We start from the raw sequence: 13,489 nt of genomic DNA on the forward strand, positions 1-13,489 counted from the left end.
CACACATAAGAATCTGGTATTAAAATTCACCTTTTTAATGGTTTCTCAGTGTGCCTGAAGTATAAAGTAGTTGATGTATGGGGGTCAGGGGAATAGTGATGTGGGGGAAAGAACATGGCCTTTAGATAGGGAAGACATGGGTTGGAGCCCTGGGCCATGTCACTGAGTAGATGTATGACTTTGGGCAAGTTGCTTAGTTTCTCTAAGTAAAAAGAACTGAGAAGTAATTAAATCACAGAATGTATACAACTATTTCATAAGCTGTAAAAAATGAACGAATCCTACTGTGTAACATCCACAACAAACAGACAAATTAGAATTGGTCACGTACACCACCAGTAACATCATTCAGTCTTCAGAAATTTACCTGCACTTGATAGTCTAATAATATTTTTGTTTTGGAAAGCATAGAGCGTTGGAGGTAGAAAAGTCTATAGCAATCATCGAATCAAACTCTTGCATTTTGTTAAAAAGAAGATGCTCAGAGAAGTTTAGTGATTCATCCAAAGTCACACAGCTAGTAAGAGACAGGATGAGGACTTCACTCAAGCTTTTCTGACTTTCAATCCCATACTTACTTCACTTTAGTATGCTACTTCTTGGATTTGATTTATATGTTGAAGTGTAACATACTACTTCGGCTGTCTCTATGTGACTTTTTTCAAAAAGTCTTTCTACCACAGTAAAGTCTACTTCTTTGGAAAAAGAGAGAAGTCTATACTGCATAGTCTCAAATGGGAAGAGAAATTTCCATTAGGTCATGGAATCCTTGCCTTCGAGCCTTGGGGATAAAGAAATCACACTGATATAGCTGAAGGGAATGGCTACTCAGGGCCTACAGCAGTCTCAGAACATGTAGCCTTCTTGGGAGCATAGGTCTGAATCTTGGCAGGGTCAACATGAGAGCTTAACCTTTTAAGACAGATAAATTGAGTTCTTGGAATGCCCCTGTTTAGTGGGCTCATAGGGGTCTTTCGGATGAACCCCTTGCTAAGTGAAGCTCCGTCTGCTTTGCATCAACTTCACACAATCTCGAGATAATCTCAGACTGGATCTCCATGAAGCCAAAGCCAGCAAGGGGAAATTCAGTCTATCAACTCTTTATTTGGCATGAGAGAAATTGCTGTATTATCCATTGCAGCATTATTTATCTTAGTGAAGTTTGGAGAATGACTACACATCCCCAAATTAGGCGAGTTTAAATGAATTATGATCCATTTTTATAAAGGAAGACTACATATCCAATGAAAATTATGCTTTCTTAGAACCTAAGCATCTTATTTAGCTAAATTTTTTAGTGATTTAATTTATATTTTTGACAAAATGTTGACACAGTATTGACTCACCCTGGTTGATATCATGTATGAAGCACTTCGTAATGTTTCCATCTACCAATCATATTATCTGGCCCATCCTGTAACCTCTTTCCTGTGACTACTACAGAAAACTTTGGGGCTCATGAGGATGGGGGTATAGTTACATAACTCTAGAAGTGGAGTTTTAATCCTTTATAGTGTACTGAAAGATATGAAAACTCTCAAAAAGTTAAAAGTAGTGTGTAAATTTAATTGCTCTATTTCTGTTAAATACTTTTTTGCCTAATTATTTCATTAAATATTTTTTTCTACTAATCAAATACTTTTTAAATATAATACTTTTTTCAGTGTCTAATTCTGACATTTGTAATGTCATTGTTAATTTGTAACAATGGTACAAATTAAACTCAGGGAGGCTAAAATAAAAAGACTGTAATCACAAGTTTTAGAAAGTATGTGGCGATATTGGAATCCTCATACCTTGCTTATAGGAATGCAGAAATGGTGTGACCATTTTGGAAAACAGTTTGGCAGCTCCCCACGATGTTAAACATTGAGTTATCATATGACCCAAAAGTTCCATTTCTGGTTATATACCTAAAAGAAATTAAAACAGACGTTCACACAGAAACTTGCATACAAAGGCTAATGGCAGCATGAGCTACCATAGCCAAAAAAAGTGGAAATAACCCAAATTTCTGTCAACCGATGAATGGGTAGACAAAATGTAGCATATCCATAAAATGAAATATTATTTGCCCATGAAAAGGCATGAAATACTAATACATGCTACAGCGTGAATGAAACTTGAAGATGTTATACTAAGTGAAAGAAGCCAATCACAAACAACCACATAGTGTTATGATTCCATGTATATGAAACATCCAGAATAGGCAAATTTATAGAAACAAAAAGTAGAACAGTGGTTGCCTAAGGCCAGGGGTGTTTGGAAGAAAATAGGGATTGACTGCTAGTGGGTACAGTTTTCCTTTGGAAAGGTGAACTGTTGTAAAACTGATTGCTGTGAGGGTTACACAACCTTGTGACCACACAAAAACCATGGAACTGCACACCTTACATGGATGAATTGTGTGGCATGTGAGTTACATCTCAATAACACTGCTAAAAAATTACTCAGATACCAAAGGGCTCATCTCCACGTAAATTCAAAGTTTCTTATATTGGGAAAAGGAGAATTTGTTTCTTCTCTGAACTTGGAAGATTTGAAGTCCCTAAAATCAACATTTCAAATGAATATGAAAAAGCCAATAACAAATAGGGAAAATACACAGACTAAACGCAACACACCTACATTCACTTTTAAGACACCGTCAAATGGTAAAATACAAGCCGAAGCTTAACACAAACCAAAGCATTCTGTTTTATACCTCTCCCATAAAAAATAATCTAAAGTATCACAAAAGTCAGTGGAAAACAATAATTTTCATGGTAGTTAGTGGTACTAGCTCTGTGATTTCCTTAACCAATTGATCCTAATCTGCCTATCAGAAGTGGAGGCAAGTTTGATATATCTTTTGCTTTTGCCAAAGGGAGGAAGCCATCCCCACATCATAATCACATCCTTCTAGAAATCAAAAACGTGTGTTCAAGCCCTGGTGGTCCTGCAAAAACATAAACTCATAAAGGGGTTCTTGATTCATTGTCATCATTCACTTTGTTCACTGGAATAACCAGAGTTTGGCCAAGCTATACTATGACTGATAGCTTTTTCATGAAAAGGTATTTTACAAAATATTGAAATGTAGCCTATTTCTACCTGATAAATGCCTGGACCTGTAAACTTTGAACCCTCTTTGGCCTTTGTTGCTTGTGACCTTGTTTCAATGATTAATGTTCTTTTAACAACTGCAGGATGCAAAAGGCAGCATGGACGTACTATGTGCAGATTCTTTATTCGAGGCAAAATGAGGTTGTTCAAATATAAAACTGACGATAATATTTACTCTAATACCCAGGGAGTTGTATCATTTTTAATTTCAGGTACTCTACGAAAGGACAAGTGTGCGCTTTTGGGACACATATTTTTTTCTCTTTCTTTTTTGTTTTTTATATTGTGGAAGTATAATAACACATTTATAGGAGACTTAGAAAATGCAGAACAAAGTTATATATAGCTCCACTATATATTACAACTATTTTTCAGTAGATAAATTAAGATTTTAGTTGGTTTTTCAACATCAAACTCTCAAAAATTAATAAAATGAATATACAGAGAAGTAGAAGGATATGGCAGACCTGAAAATCACCATGAATCAATTCAACATAATTAAGAAGTATACAATTTTCACACAATAGTAGGATGAAAATTCTATTCAAGTTCCCATAGAACATAAACTAGGAGACACCGAAACATATCTGGGACAAAACAAAGTGCAAAATTTCATAGACTGAAGGTATTGAGATCGTACAGAGTCGAGACACATAGTTTCTTATTTTAAAAATTACAAAGGAGTCCTCAGTTTTTTAATTTCAAAAAGGTACATTAACACAATTTATTTATCATCTGTAAACTAAAAACAAATGAATGAATAATAGGATTATTTTATCACACATTTAAAGTTATTGTTTTATCAGCGTTTAGTAGTATTTTGTACCACTTTGCTGTGATCATTAGAGTTGGTGAGTTATATCATTATTGAGTTATGTGAAGTCTCAAACCTCCCAACTCTATCTACTGTTAATATCCATCACTTAAATATTAAAGATCTGCATTTGCCAGAAGTCAGTAGAATTGCTTTCAGGGTCCAGATGAAAAATGGACTGCATCTTTCTTAATTAACATCACTCTGGAAATGGTGAAGACATAGCAAATTTTCCTCATTGATTTTACATCAGAGTTGAAAACAAAATAAAACAAAATGTTTTGCTGGCCCACAGACTGTTTTATGAGTCCAGGAAATAAACAAAATTAGAAATCTTTAGCAACTTGCTCAATGTACACCATTACTTTCAGTAATGATGCAACTCTGAAAACAAATGTCTTTGACAAAATATTGATACATTTCCTTATGACTATGTAAAGGAAGATTCTCCTTGTTTAGGGATGGGGGAAGCAGCTGACAGAGGGTGAACCGAAAGAATTGGGGAGAACAGCTTTGTTTTCAAGAGCTCATCTGCAATGAAATCAATGGATTATTACATCAGCACTGCAGACAAGGCATTTCCTACCTCCTTTAGGATCCACATCGCCATAGGCAAGGTTTTTGTTTAGCAATTTACATAAAATATTACTAGAGGAGAGGTTTTTTTTTTTTTTCTTAATGGCTTCAAGGTTAAAGTTGAAAATACCAACTTGAGGTTGTGCAGAGATGTGGCCATATTGAATGTCATTCCAAATATTCCAGTAAATCATTTCATTATCCATAATGATAATCTTCACTGGCCTTACAAATAATTGCTTTGCTAAACTTAAAGGAAGTCTGATTTTAATTTGCTATCTACATCTACATTCTCATATTCTTTTTATAGATTTTTTAACAAGTTATCAGTAGGATCTTCCTTCACTCAAACATAAGTGAAAGTTTTATCTATCTTGAAATATCACTAAAATAATTTATTGTTGGGGAAACAAAACCTTTTGTCTCAAAATATATTTCTTCCCGACAGCTGTGGTATTTCAGGGAAAGCACCAAAGCTATGATGATCTGGACTGCAATCAACCATTCTTAATAGGAAATTTTACAGACTTTTAATAAGATATCCTCAAATAATTTATGAGGAGAGGTTTTGAAGTGAAGAGGCATTGTTTGGCAATATGTTCTTCCTCTAATCTCAGGAAATTTAAATAAAAGAGTACTCATTTCCTCTGAACTCAGCAGTTCTCCTTAAAAAAGCAAAAAAGAAAGATTAAGAAAAACACCTGCTACAACAGTCCCAAAACATAGCTTACTTGCTTCAAACAAAATTGTGCTAAAACAAACAAACAAACACTTCAGTATTATTAGAGACTTCTCTTGTAGACTCCCAGGTTAGGAATTTCCACCGACAAAACCACAAGCCCAGGGCTGTTTGAAAATCATCAGAGAACTGTTCCCTGTCTACTAAATGTATAGAATCATGCCTAGGTCACTCTGCTCCCTGGGAGCAGTGATTCCCAATCTGGCCTGTATCTTGACCCCCACCTCCAGCTGTTTATTGGTTTTGATGTTATCTTGATGCTACTCTGAATTCTTCCTGTTAAAGTTTCTACATTCATCTTCTTTGATTTCCCACCATTTTGTTGTGGGTTTTGTTTGGTTGACTGGTGTTGGTTTATAATGTTATCTTCCCACTTAAAATAGAAACTTTAAACCTCTCTTTACCCATCATCATAGTCATAATTTCATCATCTTCAGATATACTGACATTCATTCCATTTCGTTCCTACATGGGGAAAAAAATGGACGACATCCGAGTCTCTCATGCTTTAATGGATGTACATGTAAATTACTTGGGTGTCTCATTTAAAAGGTAGCTTTGACTTAGTGATTCAGATGTGAGGCTAGAAATTCTACATCTCTAACAAGCTCCCAGGTGATACTCTATGCTACTAGTCCTTGAACCACATTGAGTAGCAAGGAGTAGATCTCTTCCAAGTTTAAATGCCATATCCTAGGAGTTTCAATGAGGTTCCTGTGGGGTCTCTTAAAACTCCATGAAATGACCCAAAATCCTTTTCAGAAAACTTTTAAAAATTTGACAGCTACATATATTGCCCTTCTTTAAGAAATGCAACCAGGAGAATTAAAAAAAAAAAAAAAAAACATTAGCTGACTAGAAACAAGCATAATGTTGAACATAATCTTTGTCTTGGGTCAAGAGAAAATTATTTTATTCATTTTCACACTAGCTCTTTCTCTCTTCTTTTTTTTTTCTACCAATAACCTTGACCCCTCTCCCACACACAGATTCAGTTGAGTAGCTTCTGTACTTACATAAATTTTGCTTTCATTCATCAACCATCATCCAGAAACCCACAGCTGTACTGTTAAAAGAGAAGAAAAAAAGATACTCAGCTATGCCTCTGATAAGATGTACACAAATTTACTCAAAGCACAATTGTGTTCTCAAAGAAGAATGGGAGGAAATGTGGATTCATCATGTATGTCCCCAAGATATCTTGAGGCCTTAGCCACTAATCCAGGAGAATTCTTTCTACAATACCAACTCATTCCTTTATCATTCAGACTGTATATACAGCTAGAGATGGATAATTCTTAAACCTTCAGTCAAGATATAAATTGAAAATTTCCCCAAACTTAAAAAATAATCATATAACTTATAATCTACTATTGTGGGCTCCATTTTATGAATTCTTTCTTCTTTTCTCTTTAGAGTAAGAGATACACTAATTTAGAAACGTGGAAAACTGATATCCCAGTTTTCTCTTCCTGTTTTCTGTGTTTTCAAGAGTAGAGATCGAAAGTGATGACCTCAGTTTTCCACTTCACTTCATAGATGAATACCTAGCTTAACGAAAGAAAAAATTTCAAGAACATTTATGTTATACTGGACAAACATAAGTGGAAGGAATTTTTAAATCTTTCAAGAAATTAACTTTTTGTAAAATTTCTAAACACATTTGCATACTATAAACCTTAGATCATATTGTTTGAACTAATCACAGACCAAAGCAACCAAGGTCAGACATAAATTCAAAGGCCTTTAGCAACAAGAGCAAAGAAAATGAACAAAAAGATGGAGAATGGGGAAGGGCAAGGGAAGGAAAAGCAAGTTAGAACTGAAATAGTTGTCTCTTTCTGGGAAAGCTGCTCTTTGGGGAACATTTATTTATTTTTTGTTTTTTTTAGTTCTACCAGTTTATTGCTACCAACCCATCTCCCTCCACCCTCATGCACGCGTGCTCAGTCATGTAACCCCATGGACTGCAGCCCACCAGGCTCCTCTGTCCATGGACTTTTCCAGGCAAGAATACTGGAGTGGGTTGCCGTTTCCTTCTCCATGGGGAACATTTAGAGCCATGAGGGAAGAATATCTGTTTAGCTAGTATAACCAATCCACAGGATCAACAGTGTAGCTGATAGGTGTGCGTCTGTGTTCAGTCGCTCAGTCATGTCCAGCCCTTTGCGACCACATGGAGTTTAGCCCGCCAGTCTCCTCTGACCATGGGATTCTCCAGGCAAGAATATTGGAGTAGGTTGCCATATCCTCCTCCAGGGGATCTTTCTGACCTAGGGATCAAACCTAGGTCTCATGTCTCCTGCAATTGCACAGCAGATTCTTTACCACTGGGCCACATCCACTGTCAATTACACGACAATAGATTGTGGTTTGCACTAACAATGATACACTGTTAGCATCCTGTAAGGTTTTCTGCTCAGTGGGTAAAGGATCCACCTGCAATGCAGGAGACATTGGAGACGTGGGTTCGATACCTGGGTCAGGAAGATCCCTTGAAGAAGGAAATGGCAACCCACTCCAGTATTCTTGCCTGGAAAATCCCATGGACAGAGGAGCCTGGCAGACTACAGTTCACCGGGTCGCAGAGTTGGACACGACTGAGCAACTAAGCACACAATAACACGAAGTTTTTTAGAGTTTTACTGACGTGCTTAGAAGCTCGGTCATGTCTGACTCTTTGCGACCCCGTGGACCGTAGCCTGCCAGAGAGTTTTACTGAATTCCCCTGAAAATAGATAATGAATGGTTTACAAAGTCCTTTGATAACTATGAATTAAACATTACATGGGGGCACAAATCATCGTTAGTAACAGTAGTCATGGTTTGTTTAGTGGTTTTGGGCCAGATATTATTTTAGATTCTTTACTCACTATTTCTAAACTGCTATCCATGGCTTTGTAAGTAGGTTATTAAAGTTTTATTATTATTAACTAGTAAAATAAATCAAAATCCAAGGGAGATTTTTTTGAAAGAGAATGATGTAAAATGATATATAAAACTTTGTACACCACTGAGTATCTCACACTTTTAGTTGTTCACTGTCCAGATTGCTCTTCTCTGCTCTGACAGCAGCTGAGATTTGCATGCAGTTAAAAAAAAAATTGGGCCAGAATCAAAAATCAAGGGCAGGCCACAAGCTGGCTCATCAGAGAGTGGATTCCTCACACGTCTGAAGGGTCCATCTTAAGTCCCTGATTCGCATGGGTGATATATTCCTGAACAACCTCTTCTACTTTTTTATTTGTAGGTCAACTAAATACTGTAAAAACACTTGGAGAGTGACTGCTAATGGGGGACGGGTATTCTTTCGGGGAGTGATGAAATTGTTTTGGAATTATATAAGGGTAATGGTTGCACAGGTCTTTGGAAAAAATATCTACAGAATTGCACATTTTTAAAGGATAAATTTCATGGTATGTACATTATAGCTCAACAAAGATACAAATATACTGTTAACCATACATGAGCCTTACAGAAAAATTTGGGAAAAGACTATTATTAACAATTGAAACCCTTAGAAAACACTTTAATCAGTAAGTGAAGTTACTGCATACACGATATTGTAGAGCATCATCTAATTTATACTTTCTACCATTGTGTTGACAGTACCAGCCACAGTGAGGTATCAAATTCTGCACTCAGGCAAATGAATAGTGAGTTAATCTTTGCCACTTCTCCCCACTTACTATCACCACACCAGCCACACTCCCTAAACCGCTCGTTAAAATGTCATGGAAGGAATGTGACCCAACCCCTTCAGTCTGGCTCTAACAAGACTATCATCACTACCAAATCAATACGTAAACTCACACACTCCATTTGGTCAACTGTCCAAAGTCATCTTTACTTTGAAATTTGTTTGAAGCCACAGCACGAAAAAATCCACCAAACCGAAAATTGCTACTCATGGTTATTACAGTTTTCTTCTTTGTCTTTTCTCCACTTAAATGGTTTATCCATTATTAAGGCTCACATTATGTTTTTTAAAAATATAGTTTTTATTTGACTCTTTATTGCAAAAAGCGCCCCCCACAAATGCCTGCCAATATCTAGAATTTAGAGAGTATGTCAGTGGTACTAAAGTAAGGAGATAATACATACAAACTATCTTTTAAATTCGAAGCACATATTGCTAAAGAATAGTTCTTGAATTAAGTCACTAAATCCCAAGGTTGTAGCTATCATTCTGTAACTCCTCACCATGTCCTTCCAAAACAACAAAAAATGTTCCCAGATTTTTGTCCCTGGATATCAATATATGAAGCTTTTGCCTCCAGAAATAGCAGGGCTGTGGGGCTGCTAAACTCACTGGGAGAGTAGATCCAAGTCATATAGCCGAGCAGCAAAGAGAATGTCAGCAAGCACCTTGCAGAACTGGGTGTAAAGATGCTGATGTAGTGAAGTCACCTGGCAGTGGTCCCTCTCTTGGCCAGCCAGGCCCCTGCTGCTCCCAAGTCCCTCTCGATGCCTGGAGCCCTCTGATGTGTCTCTCCACTCTAGCTATCACCTCTGACCTCTACTCCCAAATTAATCCTCCCGTATCTCTCCATCAAAACTCCCATTTCCTTCCTGATCTCTGCCCATAAATGTCAAAAAGTGATACTGAATATTTACAAGATGATACTTTGAAAACTGCACAGCTCTACAGATATGGCCTCTGTTAGTGTAACTAATATATTAATACTCAGCGTGGTTTATTTACGTATGTAAAGAGGTTGTTTGTGGTGATGTGTTGGCCAAGGAAGGAATCTGTAATGGTAGAATGGCAAATGGGAGGAATGTTTTGGGAGTTAGAGGTTGTCCATGCATTCATCCATCCATCCAACACATCACATCATGAAGCTGCCTATCTACTCTGTGATATTGTTAAACATATACGGCTTCGGAATTTCATTAGTTTATAGTTAGAGGCTGAACTTTGCATCTTTAATGCTAAATTGCTGAGCTTCCTTGGTGGCTCAGTGATAAAGAATTCTCCTGTCAATGCAGGAGACACGGGTTCGGTCCCTGATCCTGGAAGATCCCACATGCTGCTGAGCAACTTAGCCCTGTGAACCATGACTACTGAATGTGTGCCCTAGAGCCTGGGAGCTGCAACTACTGAAGCCGAGTGCCCTAAAACCGGTGCTCCACAACAAGAAAGCCACCGCAGTGAGAAGCCTGTGCACCGCAACTAGAGAGTAGCCCCTGCTCACCACAACTAGGGGAAGCCTGTGAGCAGCGACGAAAACCCAGCACAGCCAAAAAGAAACAAATAAAATTAGTTCTGAAAATGCTTAATTGCTTATTATATGTATACTATCCATATGGCTGAGAATATGTGGCTCACTACACTTCAGTGAGTTTCTATGTTTATCAAATGCTTATTACACCGGGGTGTTCATTGTCCCACAGTCCTTTCCACTCTGGCCGTTTAAGTTGCCTAACCCACTACACATCACACCCCCTAGCTCTTCCTGTAAGGAAGGCACAAACAGCAGAAGCCTCCACACCCCTACTTCAGTATACACTACTCCCCAGCAGAAGCTCCAATACTCTGGCCACTTGATGCAAAGAGCCGACTCATTGGAAAAGACCCTGATGCTGGGGAAAATTGAGGGCAAGAGGAGAAGGGGCAGGCAGAGGGTGAGATGGCTACATAGCACCACTGACTCAATGGACATGAATCTGAACAAACTCCAGGATATAGTGAAGGACAGGGAGGCCAGGCATGCTGCAGTCCATGGGATCGCAAAGAGTTGGACACGACTTAGCGACTGAACAACAACAACAACTTCTGTTCGAAGACCCATCACATCCCACTACTGGCTTTTCGAACTTAGGATTTTCACAAGATTCTCAACTCCACTCTCTCTCTCCTAGTTCTGGTCTCCCCCCTAGCTTCAAATGAGAAATTCCACTCACACAGATCAGAACAACCCACCCAATCTCCGTGCAAAGAGGTGGTAGAATTCACATAGGAACAACCTTACCTTCAACACTCTTCATTGTCATATGAGATAAAAATTTGTTATATAATGGCTTACTTAGATTCAATTTTGCTGGGACAACCTAAGAAATAATGCTTTTCTTCCGTAAGACTATTAACCCATTTAACCAACCTCATATGATACCAGTAATGTGACATATTCTTGCATGTCTCTTAAAAGGAAGGTATATTCCATGATGTGGTATTTTATGCTTCAAGGTGCAATAGTTAAGATGCCCCATAGATACATGAGTTTGCAACCCCTGAGATAATGGGAAGATTCAGAGCATCCTATGAAAGACTTGAAGAGTATGCAGCTTATCCCTTCAGCTGCTGCATTCTTTCCCAATCTTTCAAACTCACTTTACCCCCATTTCTCTCAAAGCTTCCAAACAGCCTTCCCGTTTTCCCAGAGAAAAGTACTCTGACAATGTGTAACTTTACATAGCATCCTTTGGACTTGCAGAGCAGAGAGTCTAGAAAAGACTTTTTAACGGAAAGCAATGGATCTTTAATGACAACATTCTAGGCACTGTGAGGCATATTCTTGGCCACAAGCCTTTACATTGCTAGTCTACCTATTCGTAAGACAGGTCATGGGCATATTCTCTGTATTAAGGCTTGAGAAGTGTCTCAAGAAATTATTTTTGTCTTAACATGGACACAGTAATAGTGAAACGTACTGGCTAGTGAGCCTTTAGTGTTGAAAACTACTCATTAAATTTATTGGTTCTTTGATGTCCAATTCATAGCAAACTCTCACGGTTATTTTGCCAAAGGAAGTCAAAGTTATCAAGTTGTGTTTTTTAATGGGGATTGATACACTTTTATGAAAGAGACTTTGCGGAATTTTAAAAGAACATTCATTTCCCTTCTTCCTAAGTACAGTAACCTTGCCATGGCCCCTTGAGGCTACTCAACACCAGTTTGAATTTGCTGCTCCCTCGTGAATTTTACAACCCATCTAACAAAGCATTCTGACTTTTTCACCTAAATATCAAAAACTTTCAGTTAGCCAAGAGAAGAAAACATCATTATCTAAAGCCTTTCTCACACTCGGTTCTATGGAAACCACTGACCATATATAGGAAAAATAGCAAGCAGCCGAGACTTAGATGGGAGCATTCATCTTTCCTTTGTGATAAAAAGTTCGGCTGGTGACTTGGGACCTCACTCCACGCTTCATTGGCAGAAATGCTCTCTTTCTGCTTGAAAGCGTGGACACTTCAGAAGTGCCTCCCCTTGCAGGATGAGTAAAAACAATATCATTTTCCCTGATAGCTGCAGAATTGAAGTGAAGGATTATTTATTTAAACTTTTGAAGCATGAAGCCAAATGCAGCCAGTACGTACCGTGTCTGTCTTAGAAATCATAAGTCAGGGAGAGAGTTTACGAAGCATTCGATCAGCGGGCTGGTTCCCACTTTCTCATGTAAACCACACAGACTGCAAGGTCGAAGCGCCAGTCTCTGAACTCCTATTAAAGAAGAAATCGTTTTCAGCTCCTTATTTCCTACGATGACGGCAAAATCCCATTACCTCTTCTTTCCTCACAAAAATATGTTTCCAATTATTCCACGGTTGATGGTTGATGAAAAGCTCTTTTATTACTTGCTAACAGTCATTGTTATGACTAAGAGCAGTGGGTCTGAGAGCCTTGGCTGTCCCTCCTTCCATCCTGCTGCCGGCCCCAGGTAACCCGTCATGTCAGCATCTGACAGCTGCTGTGAGTTTCACATAATCCTTACAACCTGGTGATGGCTACCTGCAGTCAGACCTCCTGCAGATCACCTCCACTGCTACTTGAGTCCAAGTTCAAGTTGTTAAGACAGAGGTGGAAAGTGAAGTTTAATAACTACCCTGTTAACTAGTCCTTTTACTTTCTTTCATTTTAGCATGAGCTCTTCACCAGACCCCTGAGGCCCTCCAAGGTAGCAGTTGCCAAACTTTTTGGCACCAGGGACCAGTTCCATGGAAGACTGCTTTTCCATGGGAGTGGGGGGATGGTTTTGGGGTGATTCAAACACATTACATTTATCGTGCACTCTATTTCGATTATTATTACATCGGCTCCATCTCAGATCATCATTATTAGATCCCAGAGGTTGGGAACCCCTGCTCTAAGGCACAACTTTTCTGCTTTTTGCTTTGTTTTTATGATATCATTAGTCATACCTGAGAGTGAATGAGTTTACCAGATCGTTCCTGAGAACAGGGGGAGGGGAGCATAGGAAGCCTTGACCAGAGCAGAAGGTCAGGGACACGAAGGAGAACAAAGCACGGGA

General features: G+C 38.4%; 1 long non-coding RNA gene across 1 annotated transcript in view; it reads right to left on the minus strand.

Moving 5' to 3' along the window:
* LOC145526919 (uncharacterized) overlaps window positions 1-12,681 on the minus strand; it is a 31,404-nt gene extending 18,723 nt beyond the window's left edge. Inside the window, exons 1-3 of the long non-coding RNA XR_014069301.1 lie at window positions 12,558-12,681; window positions 6,251-6,300; window positions 1,797-1,913 (exon numbers count right to left, since the gene is read on the minus strand). This is a non-coding gene — a long non-coding RNA (uncharacterized LOC145526919). The remainder of the gene's footprint in view (window positions 1-1,796; window positions 1,914-6,250; window positions 6,301-12,557) is intronic.
* Between the last annotated feature and the right edge of the window lie 808 nt (window positions 12,682-13,489).

Source organism: Giraffa tippelskirchi, chromosome 11 (genome assembly GCF_054371585.1).
Source record: "Giraffa tippelskirchi isolate mGirTip1 chromosome 11, T2T-mGirTip1v1.2.pri, whole genome shotgun sequence".
NCBI lineage: Eukaryota > Metazoa > Chordata > Mammalia > Artiodactyla > Giraffidae > Giraffa > Giraffa tippelskirchi.